This window comes from Cetorhinus maximus, chromosome 9 (assembly GCF_964194155.1).
Source record: "Cetorhinus maximus chromosome 9, sCetMax3.hap1.1, whole genome shotgun sequence".
Taxonomy (NCBI): Eukaryota; Metazoa; Chordata; class Chondrichthyes; order Lamniformes; family Cetorhinidae; genus Cetorhinus; species Cetorhinus maximus.
Window position 1 is genome coordinate 39,259,626 of NC_135887.1, and position 12,127 is coordinate 39,271,752.

Below are 12,127 nucleotides of genomic sequence, written 5' to 3' on the forward strand. Positions count from 1 at the left end.
AGGAGAATGCTGAGGGCATGGAGGCAGACCTCTGTAACCTCCAGGGAGGCAGGGACACCAGGGACGCCTTGATCCAACGCTTCTTCAGCGAGGCTGCCAAAGATCTGCTCCCATCTCATGCCAGGGCTGCCACCTCCATCCCAATGTTTGAAATGACCCTTTCATTTGAACCCAAAGCCCACTCAGTGCCTGTGCAATAAAATTTAGAGCTACTCGCTTCCAGCGTTACATACTGGCGTATCCTGCACCAAAAGTAAAGGTGAAGCATACTCAGGCCATTACGACAAAAGCAAAGATTACAAAATTATCACACTCAAAACAAATTAAGATTACCTTCTCTGGTGTTTATACCCACACCAGTAAACATATAAACAAAACATTGTAGAACAGAAGATCACCTGTGAACAGTCCATTTGGTGCTCATGGTGCCTTAAACTTAGGTTTGTGAGTGCCACGTCTTGGTGCTCCCCCCTCGCTGGCACTGGCATTGGAGGCAGCCTGCTCACTCTGCTGTCTTGTTGGCCTCGATGACCTTGGCAGTTGTCCTCTGGTCAGTGGAGCCTGTGCTGGCCCCGCCTGGGAGGGAGCAGCCAGTGCCAAGGCTGGCTTCTCCCCAGTCACCACAGCCTCATCAGAGGGGCGGAGGAGCTGCCGTCATCCAGAGGGTCCTGAGAGGAGCCCACAGAGACGATAGGCAGCTCGTGCACCAATGTGAGGTCGCTCCAGACCTCCCTGCTCGCCACTGATGGACAGGCACCTACCTGGGACACTGGGTGCCTCATCCATCTCCCACACTGAGGTCAGTGCCTGTGTGAGGGCTTGCAGATCCAAGTGCAACCCCAGGAACCCCTGATTCTGTCCTTGGAGCTGCCTTTCCATGGAGTCGCCACTCTCTCAATGAAGGAGGCAATGCGCTCGGCCATGAGGGTCAATGCAGTGCTCATGATCCACTTGGACTCCTCCACAAGAGACAATGCCACGTATACCCCCATGGATCTCCGTCAGATCCTCCCGCACATCCACTGGACATCCAGCATCTGCTGCCCAATGGACGACTCCAGAGGCTCATCATCTGCTTTTGATTCAGCATCGTTCTGGTCTCCACCAGTCCTCCAACAGCCAGAACCTTGGGCACTCTCTGCCTCCGCCTGCTCCTCAAGCGAGTGTGAAGCGGCCTCACCAATGTGCACTGACATTCTAGCCATTGACCGAACGCCCACCAAGGTGCTGGTATCTGTGCTGGTGCCTGGTTCAGAGAGGGGGTGTGCAGGTGCAGCTGAAGCCCAGCGGTCCTCTGGCAGTCCTCAGGGGTGGCTCTTCGGGGTCCTGCAAACAAGTGCCAGCTGGTGAATCTAAGGGAAAACAAGGACATGTCATTAGTTAAGTCATCACACTGTCACTGTACATGCCAGGCATGCTGGTGAGACAATGGAGATTTGCAACATGGTGCCATAGTCTTTCAATGGTCGATGGGGACTCCAGTTTTGAGGCTCCTATCAATTAAGGGGCTACACTAGAACCTGAAACTCTCACCTCTGTGCACTGCACACTTACCTTCATCTAATACCCCAGCCTCTCCACGACCGGCTGACCGAGGTGTGTGGCACCTCTCCAGATCCAAGGCCTCCTGCTCGAACCTGGTCAGTATTAGGAGGTTTGGGGCACCTTCGCCTGTCCGTGACCTCTCAATATTGTTATGGCTCATCTTCTCCTGAAAGGACAGAGGAGCATTGATTAGTCCCCTCTATACCTGCAGCACCATTGCAGCCTGGCCAACCCCACCTGAGGACCACCTCACAGGGCACATCCGAGTCGTGGCCCTCGAGCCGCAAGGTACTCAGCCCAAGCAGCCAGGGCTCACCCCCTTGGCCAGCTTCGGCATCATTGACAGTTGACACTCAGATTCTAACACCCCTGAGCTCCACCAGGGGACAGCCAGCCCTTAACACTTCACCTCACTGATCCATACTAACACTGTACTCACCCTTCCTGAGCACAGCAGGTCGTTGAGCCTTTTGCGGCACTGCACCCATGTATGCTGTACAACATTGTGGCTGCTGAACTTGGCTGCCACCTCCTCCCAAGCTTTCTTTGTCAGGTGTGGTGGCCTCCTCCTTCCACCTCTGGGAACCAGGGTGTCCCTCCTGACAGCCCCCTCCTCCAGGACCAACACGACGTACTCATCTAAAAAATGAGGGGCCGAATGCCCACACGACCTGTCCTCCTGCTTGGCATCTCCAGCCACTTTTGAGGCCACAGCTTCACGCTCCAGAATGCAGAATATGTGATTCTACCCTGGCAGCCTTCAAGGAGCTGCCTGTGCTGTTTTTAAACCGCCTGCCAAGTCGCCATTGGACCCAGCGCCCCCAGCCGGCCCTTCCTGACCATTGGGAAGGTGCGTTTCACGTTGGGCAGGCCTTTATTGGCCAGCCAGCACGAAATCGCGGTCATGAGCCGATCGTGGTCAGGGGCCTGTTTCCCAACCGGTCCCGGGCCCTCCGATCACACATACACGCCAAGGGTAAAATTCAGGACAAAAGGTTAATTACTTCTTCCCTGAGAAAAACACATGGAGGAATCATCCCAGATTTACACCAATGGCAGTAGTGGGTGGGAAAAAGGACGTTTTACTTGCTGGCTGCAATGGTGGGTTTTCGCGCCACATCTTCCCCTTCCTGGCGCTTCGCCTCATTAACAATGCATTCCCGGGAAACATGCTGGATCACTGAAGGCCTCTGATGCAGACCTCAGGCTGTCAGTGACCTGGGCGCTATATTTAAAGGGTGCCCTTGAACAGAGCTAGTACTCTCTAAGGCTTCGGAAGTTGCTGCCAAGTCATGGCTGCCCCCAAATTTAGTGATGCCTCCCTTGGGTGCCTATTGGATGCAGCGGATGTTGGCCGTGAAGTCCTCTATTCGCACTCTGGGCGAGGACCAGCAAGCAAGGTCACCAATCCAGCATGGGAGACAGTGGTCAGTGCCAACGCCCTGCAAAAGAGGACACCTGCCCGTTCCACCAGGGTAAGTCACTTTTCCCATCACTCTCAACACACACACACTCACAAACTCATCACACATCCACAAGATCTCGCTCACTGCCTGTTTAAGGGACATCACCATTTACTCTCTCACACACACCTTCATCTGCCCTGCAGATTGTGCCCTCATCCTGTCCATGGCAACACTCACTACCCACACATGCCAGGCATCCTTCTCATCTGGCCTGGCAGGCATCCCGCTTACAGTCTCTCCATCTGTCTTCATGCAGGACAAGCTGACACACAACAAAAGGCAGAGGTCGCAGACTGGTGGAGAATTGCCTGACATCAAGGTCCTCACGGGCTTTGAAAATAGACTCATTCAGCTGATCGGCGAGGATCTGGGCCGCTCCTGTGCTGATGGTGAGCTCGGTGGTGCTCAACCAAGTGAGGATCCAGCAGTGCAACATCCATCAGACAAACATGCTGCGAGTGAGTTCCCCTGTTCCTCAGTCCCCTACCATGCACTAATTATCTCTCCTTGCTTTCACAGGGGGTCCACGAGCCAGACCCTCGACTCAAGCCCCGAAGACACCTTGGAAGAAGAATCTGATGACACCCTAATTGAAGAACCATCACAGCGCTCACCCACACCCTCTAACAGTGCAGAGACACACACCTCGGTGGGACCTGGTTCTAGAGTAGCCTCCAGGTCACAATCTGGTGAGCACATCACACTGTCTGATCCACAGCAGGCAGCAGCAGGGACTTGCCAGGTTTGCAGCACTTGGAGGACTGCTGGAGACCAGAAATCTGCTAAAACCGAGGAGGGTGCCACTCCCACACAGCAGGACCCCGAAAGCAGGCTGTGGCCCTCCAGATCTCGGCCCTCCACAGGACGCCCATCACGGTCATCACAGACAGGACGTGGCAGTCAGCAGGCTGCCTGCACCTCCACTGTGGGTGTCAGGGGAGCACACAGGTGTAGCCGCAGGATTAGGAAGGTTAAGACTATGTATTAGAACAGCCTGGGCATGGTTTACACTTAATGTTCACTATTGTAAATAAACTCCCAAGAATGCCTCCTTGCCCAAAAGGAAAAAACAGTTTGGACCAGTATTCTTATTTCCCAGTTTTTATTGGTGTTCCATTTTAAGGTATACAAGGCCAGTTCAGACCAGTATTCTTATTTCCCAGTTTTCACTGTTTTTTTCCTTCTGGGTGCCTATGCCCCTTTATTCTGATGAGCAGTGTTCGTGTCACTCAGGTGTGAAACCTTGGTTCCTGCACAAGATAAAAGCAGGTGTCTCAGTCCAGGGCCTCTTCCCTGTGCAGTGTGTAACCTTCAGACCAAAGTGATGGTCCGGCTTCACACTCACTGGACGCATTAGTGCTGCCTGCACATCGATGGTGCTGGTCATTGCTGCCGGAGTGTCACGGGCAGGCGTAACAGAGTTCCATCATTCTCTCTGTGTGCTCTCAGCACCTTTGAGGTGGAGCTGGCCCCCATCCCTTCAGCATCTGTGTCCGTTGATGCTGTGCTCCTGAAGGGGACAGGTGCTGAAGGCTGACAAAGGATCAGGTGCATTTAAAGCTTCACAGCTGCATCTCCATAATATGACCCTGATCACAGAGCGTAAGCGAGCTTCCCTCAGCCAGACAGAAGTCAGACACTCACAGAGGCAATATTAAGGTCTATGTAGTGTACACACTGCATGTCATCACCATCCTCCTGGAATCTAGCGACTATTAGGGCCTCCACTGCATCTCCATGACATGAGCCTGAGCACTGAGGGTATGTGCGCTGCCAGCAACCACACAGGAGTCAAACATTCACAGATGCAGAGTGAGGATGTCAGGACTGACCTCACTGCATCTTGTCATCATCATCCACGAATCTTGCGGCTATGAGGGCCTCCCAAGCACCTCTGCCTCCCCTGGCCAGTGCGATGGCCTCATCACCAGCATCCTCGCCTTCAAGGACCTCATGATCATCTTCTGCTTCAAAGTCCTCCTCATCAGAGGATACGTACAGCTCCTCCATCTCCTCCTCAGCCAGGTCCTCCCCCTGTTGTAGATCCAGGTTGTGGAGCGCGCAGCAAGTGATGATGATGCGCGACACTCTGGGGACTGTATTGCAGGTCTCCACCGGACCTGTCGAGGAACCGGGACCTCATTTTCAAAATGCCTATCGTTTACTCCACCAAAGTTCAGGTCATGGCATAAGCCTCGTTAAACCGTCGCTCTGCTGCAGTCTGAAACTGCCGCACGGGTGTCATCAGCCACGTCCACTGTGGGGAGACCTTGTCCCTGAGGAGCCATCCCTGCAGCCTCTCTGGACTCTGGGAGATGTCAGGAATCTGAGATCTACTCTGGATTTAGGAGTCGTGGACACTCCCTGGGAATATTGTGCAGACCTGTTGGATGTGTTTGTAGTGGTCACATATCAGCTGAAGAAAGCCCTTGCAGTTGACATAATTGACTGCTTGTTGCCATGGAGATCTAAGTGCCATGTGAGTGCAGTCGATGGCACCCTGCACCCATGGGAAGACTAGCGATTGCCACAAATCCCAGCGCTCTTGCTTCCTGGCTTTCCTGGTCCCAAGCTAAATGCACAAAGTTCTGTGCCTTCGCTAAGATGGCTCCTGTGACCTCCTGGATACACTTGTGCATTAAGGCTTGTGAGATCCCACACAGATCACCTGTGGAGCCCTGGGAAAGAGTCATTAATGTACGAATTGAGCGCTGCGGTCACTTTCACGACCACTGGCAGTGGATGCCCTACATGTCCCTGCGGCGCCAAATCTTGCAGTAGGTGGCATATGTGACTGACCAGTTCCCTAGACATGCGCAGTCTTCAGCGATACTGGTTGTCAGTCATCTTCAGGAATAACAGGCACCGCCTTTGGACACTGGGTCTAGTGAGGTGCCTACGAGCGCCGGCTTATTGGGGATCTTCAGTGTGAGAGCAGCAGGCCCTGCCGCCCCTTCATCTTGAAGGAGGTGCCCCTCCCTTTGCTCAGCCAGTCGCTTCCGCCGCTCTCTTCTTCTTCTTCTCTGGTGTCTGTAAGCCATGAGGCATACCACTAAATCACCAGGCTCCATGATCCTGGTGTTCTCCTCCAGCAGGATCAAAGAGACGCGTGGGTTTGCATGGGTATACTAAGAACCTCTCTTGGTTAAGTCTGTAGGCCCCTTCACACATGCAGGAGAGTGCTGGCCACCACTTGGATGGCCAGTGAGTACTGTGCTCATCGGCTGTCCGAAACCCCACCCACCTCCGCCCCACTCCACTTGACCGATTGGCGGCAGCTTTGGCCACTGGACTGCATGCTGTGCTCTCAGCTCAGGTGTAGGCATTCTCCTAACCCACACTGCAAGGCTGCACTGTTAGCTTGAAACAAGATGGATACTGGTTCAAACCTTAATAAAGACATTGCAAGGGGCTGTGAGCGCTTCCACCAGTGACTGCAGCATGGCCACCTTTCACAAGGGGATTGTACAACTTGCCTAGTCGACCAATTGCTCTGCTGCCCCCTAAAACGCACATTAATTTGCAGTCTGCGCCCGAGGGGCGAAAAGTTCTGGAGTATTTGGTGACACTTTCATGCTTTTGTGTTGTTTGAGTGGGCAGATAAGCTTCAGAGGCCTGACTCCAGGCATGTCAATGGAGCTGCAGCTAAACAGTCTCAGCTGCAGAAGAATGCTCACTTTTGACAAGCTTTCCCAAGTGTATGGCCGCTTCCCTCACCCCCCTCACCCTAACGCTAACGCCCCCTGGCATGTGCTTATGTACTTCCTTCAGTCTGTGCCACCTTGCCCACCACCCAACACCCAACCCCAGCCTTACCTGCACTGGAGCCCTTGCCCTGGCACTGGACTGAAAGCCGGTGAGAAAAAGCAGCTTGCCTGTGCCCGCTACGAATGCTCAGCACCTCTTCCTTGATGTCTTATGGCTGATGTTTGCAATCACTGCCCAAGATTGTGTGCACTCACCTCTGAGTTCCCCTCGAAGTTCAGGTCGCCAAGTGCATGCCTTTTAAAGGCAGTCGTGAAGCACGCTGTTCTGAACTCATGCCAATGCGGGCGGTAAATTTCACGTAGGGAGATAATTCCGGCAATCAGGGCTTATAATTACGTGCAAATATATTACAATTCCTTCCCGATGTGCGGTGGTGGGAAAGGCTGCAGGCAATTGACGGGTGGAGTGGAAGATCGCAAACTGGTTTGACAATGGCATAAAACCGATTTTAGGCTGTCTCACCATATTGTTCAACCCCCGCCCGACCATTACGCACGACACCAACGGGGCCGAAAAATCCCACGACACATTCAATTTGGGGGAAGAGTCAGTCAACACAATAGCAGTTTCAGATCTGCTATGGAGTGGATAAAAAATACTCAAACTATAACTTTGTAACTCTCCAAAGCTGCTTTTACTTTTGCCAAAGCTAAAAGTCTGCACTTTTTTTTTGTACAATGTACAAGGGCTTCCTTTAATCCCCCAATCCTTTGGGGATATAATCTTAAATTAAACTGAGCATGTAGTAATTTTGTCAAATACATGCACACTCTAATCCGATAACAGCTCCATGTACCTTAATCGCACTCATTTAAACCTTATTTGTTTTCATCCACCTTAAAATACTTATTCCTTGCTGTGCGTTGATTGTCTCAAAAGTGCCAAACCAGCCATAAACACAAGGAATGTCAACATAGTTTACATGAAGGGAGACTTGCATTGATTTGGTGCCTTTCAGTAATTAAGGTGTCCCAAAGCACTTCACATGAAGAACTTTTGAAATCTAGTCATTGTTGGTATGTAGGAAACGCAACAGCCAATGAGCAAACACCAAGCTCCCATAAACAGGAATGTGATCATGAGCAGATTATCCGTTTTTCAGTGATGTTGATTGTGGGATTAATATTGGCCAGGACACCGGGACGAACTGCTCTTTCTCTTCTTCAAAATAATGCCATGTGATATTTTACATCGACCTGAGAGGGCACACTGGCTTCAGTTTAACACCTCATCTCAAAGACTGCACCTCCAACTCTGCAACCAGCCCTCAGTGCTGCACTGGAGTGTCAACTCAGATTTCTATGCTCAAATCTCTGGAATCAGACCTTAACCCCCAATTTGCCCGTAGTGACCATCCATCAACAGCCAGGATTCATAATTTGATACTTTGATCAGATACACCATCTGTTTATTTCAGTTTCCAAAGCCCAAACCAGAAGAACTCAATGTCACAAATACAACATTTGTATGTACACACTGAAAAAATAATTAACAAACATAAATCAATGTGTTCACATAGGAAAAAACATTGATCAAAATGCTTACAATGCTGTTAATAGGAGAAGGGACAAAAAGAGAGTTAAACTGATTTTATTTCTGTAAACCACTGCACTATAAAAAATCAAAATGCAAAACACATTTAAAGATACAGTACATTTAATGTACATGCAGCACAAAGGAAAGTCTGTTGGTCTGTTACTTCAATCTTGTTTCCTCACCATAACTGCAATCTCTGATATTTGCCTGCTACAAATGCTCCAAGTGTCCCTTTTTCACACTCAAGTTTCGAGATGGTTTCTTTTTACCGAAACTATAAATTCTCCTGAATATGTCACTGCTGTTGGTTGGTCAACCATCTTATCTTTGAATCTCTAAACCTCCTTCTCCAGTGCTTCGATTTCTAACTGTTCCTGTTTATTATGTTTTGTAAAATCCCATAAGCAACAGCAGTCGTTGACTCCAGTGAACCCACAAGCTGAACCCACTTCCACACAATTGTATTTTCTAAAGGGAATGTTCCCATATGTGACCACACAATGGCCACATCATTTGCCATTCTCACTGCACACATAAGCAGCAAAGCTCAACATATTTTGTTCTTTCTTAACAAAGAACGTTTTATCCTTCACTGGATCACTCACTTGGTTTCTCACTGTTTTAAACAATTTTTCACCCTCCATCAGTGCAAGAGTGACTCAGTTCCCTTCAGCTCATCAACTTTTAATTCACATTGCCTGTGATCCACACATCTCATTGGCTGAGTCATCAGCTCAAGCAAGGCTCCTCAAGCATGTTCTAACCCCTGTTCTCAGTAAAATATCCCAATCATGTATTGCCTGCCAACTCTCCAAGCCTCGGGTTGTATCACCGATACCTGTCAGTTGTGACTGAGCCAACATAACCAATGCATCCTCCGATCATTGTTGATTTATCATCTGATCCTTCACTTTCTTTCTGTATTTATGCTTGTTCATGGACTGTGAGTGTCACTGGCAAGGTATTGTCCATCCCTAATTGCACTTGAGAAGGTGGTGGTGAGTAGGCTTCTTGAACTGTTCCAGTCCATCTGAGGTAGGTAAACTGGGACTCCTCTATGGGAGAGTTAAAAAGGTGCTTTTATTTTTGTCTAACCTGTGTTATTAGGGAGGGAGTTCCAAGAGTTTTACCAATCTGGGAGCAGAGAGGCAGAAATTCAAGCCTGCCCACCATTCAATAACATCATAGCTGATCTGAGTGTAATCACAGTCCACATTCCCGCCGAACCCCGATAGCCTTTTACCCCTTGCTTATCACAAATCTATCTAGCTCTGCCTTAAAAATACTCAAAGACTCTGCTTCCACTGCCATTTGGGGAAGAGAGTTCCAAAGACTCACAATCCTCTGAGAGAAATATTTTCTCCTCATCTCTGTCTTAAATGGGTGACCCCTTATTTTTAAACAGTGACCCCTAGTTCTGGAATCTAGATTCTCCCACAAGAGGAAACATCCTTTCCACATTCACCCTATCAAGACCCCTCAGGATTTTACATGTTTCGATCGAGTCACCTCTTACTCTCCTAAACTCCAGCGGAATCAAGTCTAGCCTATCCAACCTTTCCTCATAAAACAATCCTCACATTCCAGATATTAGTCTAGTATGCCTTCTCTGAATTGATGAGAAATTGCCCCCAAATGCTTTGTCCTGACATTATTTTTGGAGGTAGGACTGGCCCTGGCATAGCAGCAGGAAGGTCTACAAGTCCATCAGGCAGTGGTCTGCATGTAACATCCTCGAGACCCTGCAGGAAAAGAAGATGGTGGATCCTGTTGTATGGTTCACTGAGCAGACTGTCAAAGTCATTTGGCAGAATGCCTCATGGCCAGAACTTTCAAACAAGCACCAAGATATAGCTTGGCTAATGGTGGGAAAGGCCCTCCCCTTCAGATCCTTCCTCACCCTCTTCCAGTCTCATCCCCTCGCACGTTACCCTTGGGCATGGTGGGGAAGAGATCATTGTCCACCTCCTTCTGGAATGTGCCTTTGCAAAGAAGGTCTGAAGAGGGACATGCAGTGGTATTTGTTGAGGTTCATCCCGACCAGTTCGGTGACACAGGACTCTGTGCTCTACGGGCTATTCCCAGGGATGCACACCAAGACAAACATCAACCGCAGCTGGAGAACTCAGTGAAAGACACCCTTTGGTCTGCCCGAAACTTGATGGTCTTCCAGTGCAAAGAGTTGTCCGTGACTGAGTGTTGCAGACCAACACATTCCAAGGTCCAGGACTACGTGCTGAGGGATGCACAAAAGCTTGGGGCAAGTGCCACAGAGGTGCAATGGGGAAAGGTCGCTGTCTAAGGCCTTTCAGCCATAGTGCACCGAGGGGCTGGAAATTGTATGAACTCCTTGAGCTGTATGACTCACATTGAATGTATACAGCCAATATTACAGGTATCACAATTGCATTGAAGCACCTCCAATTGCAACATGATCTATTCGGAAAATTTGATTGTAATTGCACGTTCTGTGGTGGCTACTTTGAAATGTTTTGTAATGTTCTTTTAGATCTTTTACGAGTAAAGCATATTTTTGCAAAAAAAAAAGGCAGCGAGATTAGTCACTCCCAGGGAGTGAAGCAAAAAGTTGGAAGGAACAAGCACTTTATCAAAGATTAAAGGTCATGCATGTTTTTGAAAGCAGCTGATGAGGAGAAGAATTTGAGGTGTGTGGGCATGTTGATTGCAAATTGTAATTTTTGACATTTCAGCCGATTTTGTCAACGGTTAAAAACCAGTACTCAGTCACTGGCATATTAACCTTCCGAAATAATGTGATATTATTTCTCAACCAAATCAGACATGTTGCTGAGTATGTGTCCTTCTAACCATGTTGACAAGATAGTTCGAGAAGGTGGTTCACCACCACCTTCTCAAGGGCGATTAGGGATGGGCAACAAATGCTGGCCTTGCTGGTGACGCCCATGTTTCATGAAAGAATTAAAATAAGGACAGTTGGTCAAGACTGAGTAAGAAGAGTGTCCCTAATACAGTTTAGTATTCTCTGTTGTACAGTTAGAGGGATATAGGAAATAAATGTTTGCTGAATTTGCCTACTTCTCCAAGCAGCCTGGGTTAAATGCTTGAAACTTAGTCTGATCTTGTGTTGGCCCAGACCCCATTCCAGCCACACCTAGCAACTGTTTGATTTCAACTTCCTACTTCCCAGTTGTTCTTTTTAATGCATTTTCCAGGTAATTCCTGCCCTGCTCATACATCCTCCTTGCTTCCAAGAATAGACCACAATCTCCTCCAACCTCTGGAATTTTTATCATCTCTATTCTGATACATTCCATCAGGATGAGCAACTTCAGGTCAGGCAGTCGGGATACATTACTTATCACAATTAACATTGCTTCACCACTACACGGTTTAAGAAGTCAAAGTTTCAATTGTTAACCATCAACTGCACTGAGGGCATTTTATATTGGCAGATAAATGCACAGTTAAATCACTGGGAACAGTGAACAATCCATGCCATGGAAAGGACTGATTGGATTAGAAGGAAGCTAGATTCAGGCCTTCTGCTAACACCTACTAAAGCCACCTGTGCAGCTTCAACGTCATATCCCAATCCCCCTACAGATTGCAGGCCATCTATTCAAGGTGTGACACCTGTGGGTGTGGAAAGTTCAGAGATAAACAGAAAGTGCGCCACAGATAATGGGAGCTGTGTTGATAGTTAAACAGTTCTTCAAGCAGGTACTGAGGTCAGTAATGGTCAGTGCTCTGAATGCACAAATTCAGGGGCTATGCTAAGGATCTAGCCACCAGCAAACAGAGTCAAGCAGAGCTGCAGCATCAAGTGCCTG

The 12,127-nt window shown here is 49.0% G+C and overlaps 1 pseudogene across 1 annotated transcript in view; it reads left to right on the forward strand.

Moving 5' to 3' along the window:
- Window positions 1-11,978: 11,978 nt before the first annotated feature.
- The window catches only part of LOC144684301 (eosinophil peroxidase-like), a 69,104-nt pseudogene continuing 68,955 nt past the window's right edge, over window positions 11,979-12,127 (forward strand). Inside the window, exon 1 of the transcript XR_013577472.1 lies at window positions 11,979-12,017. The product of XR_013577472.1 is annotated as an eosinophil peroxidase-like (transcript). The remainder of the gene's footprint in view (window positions 12,018-12,127) is intronic.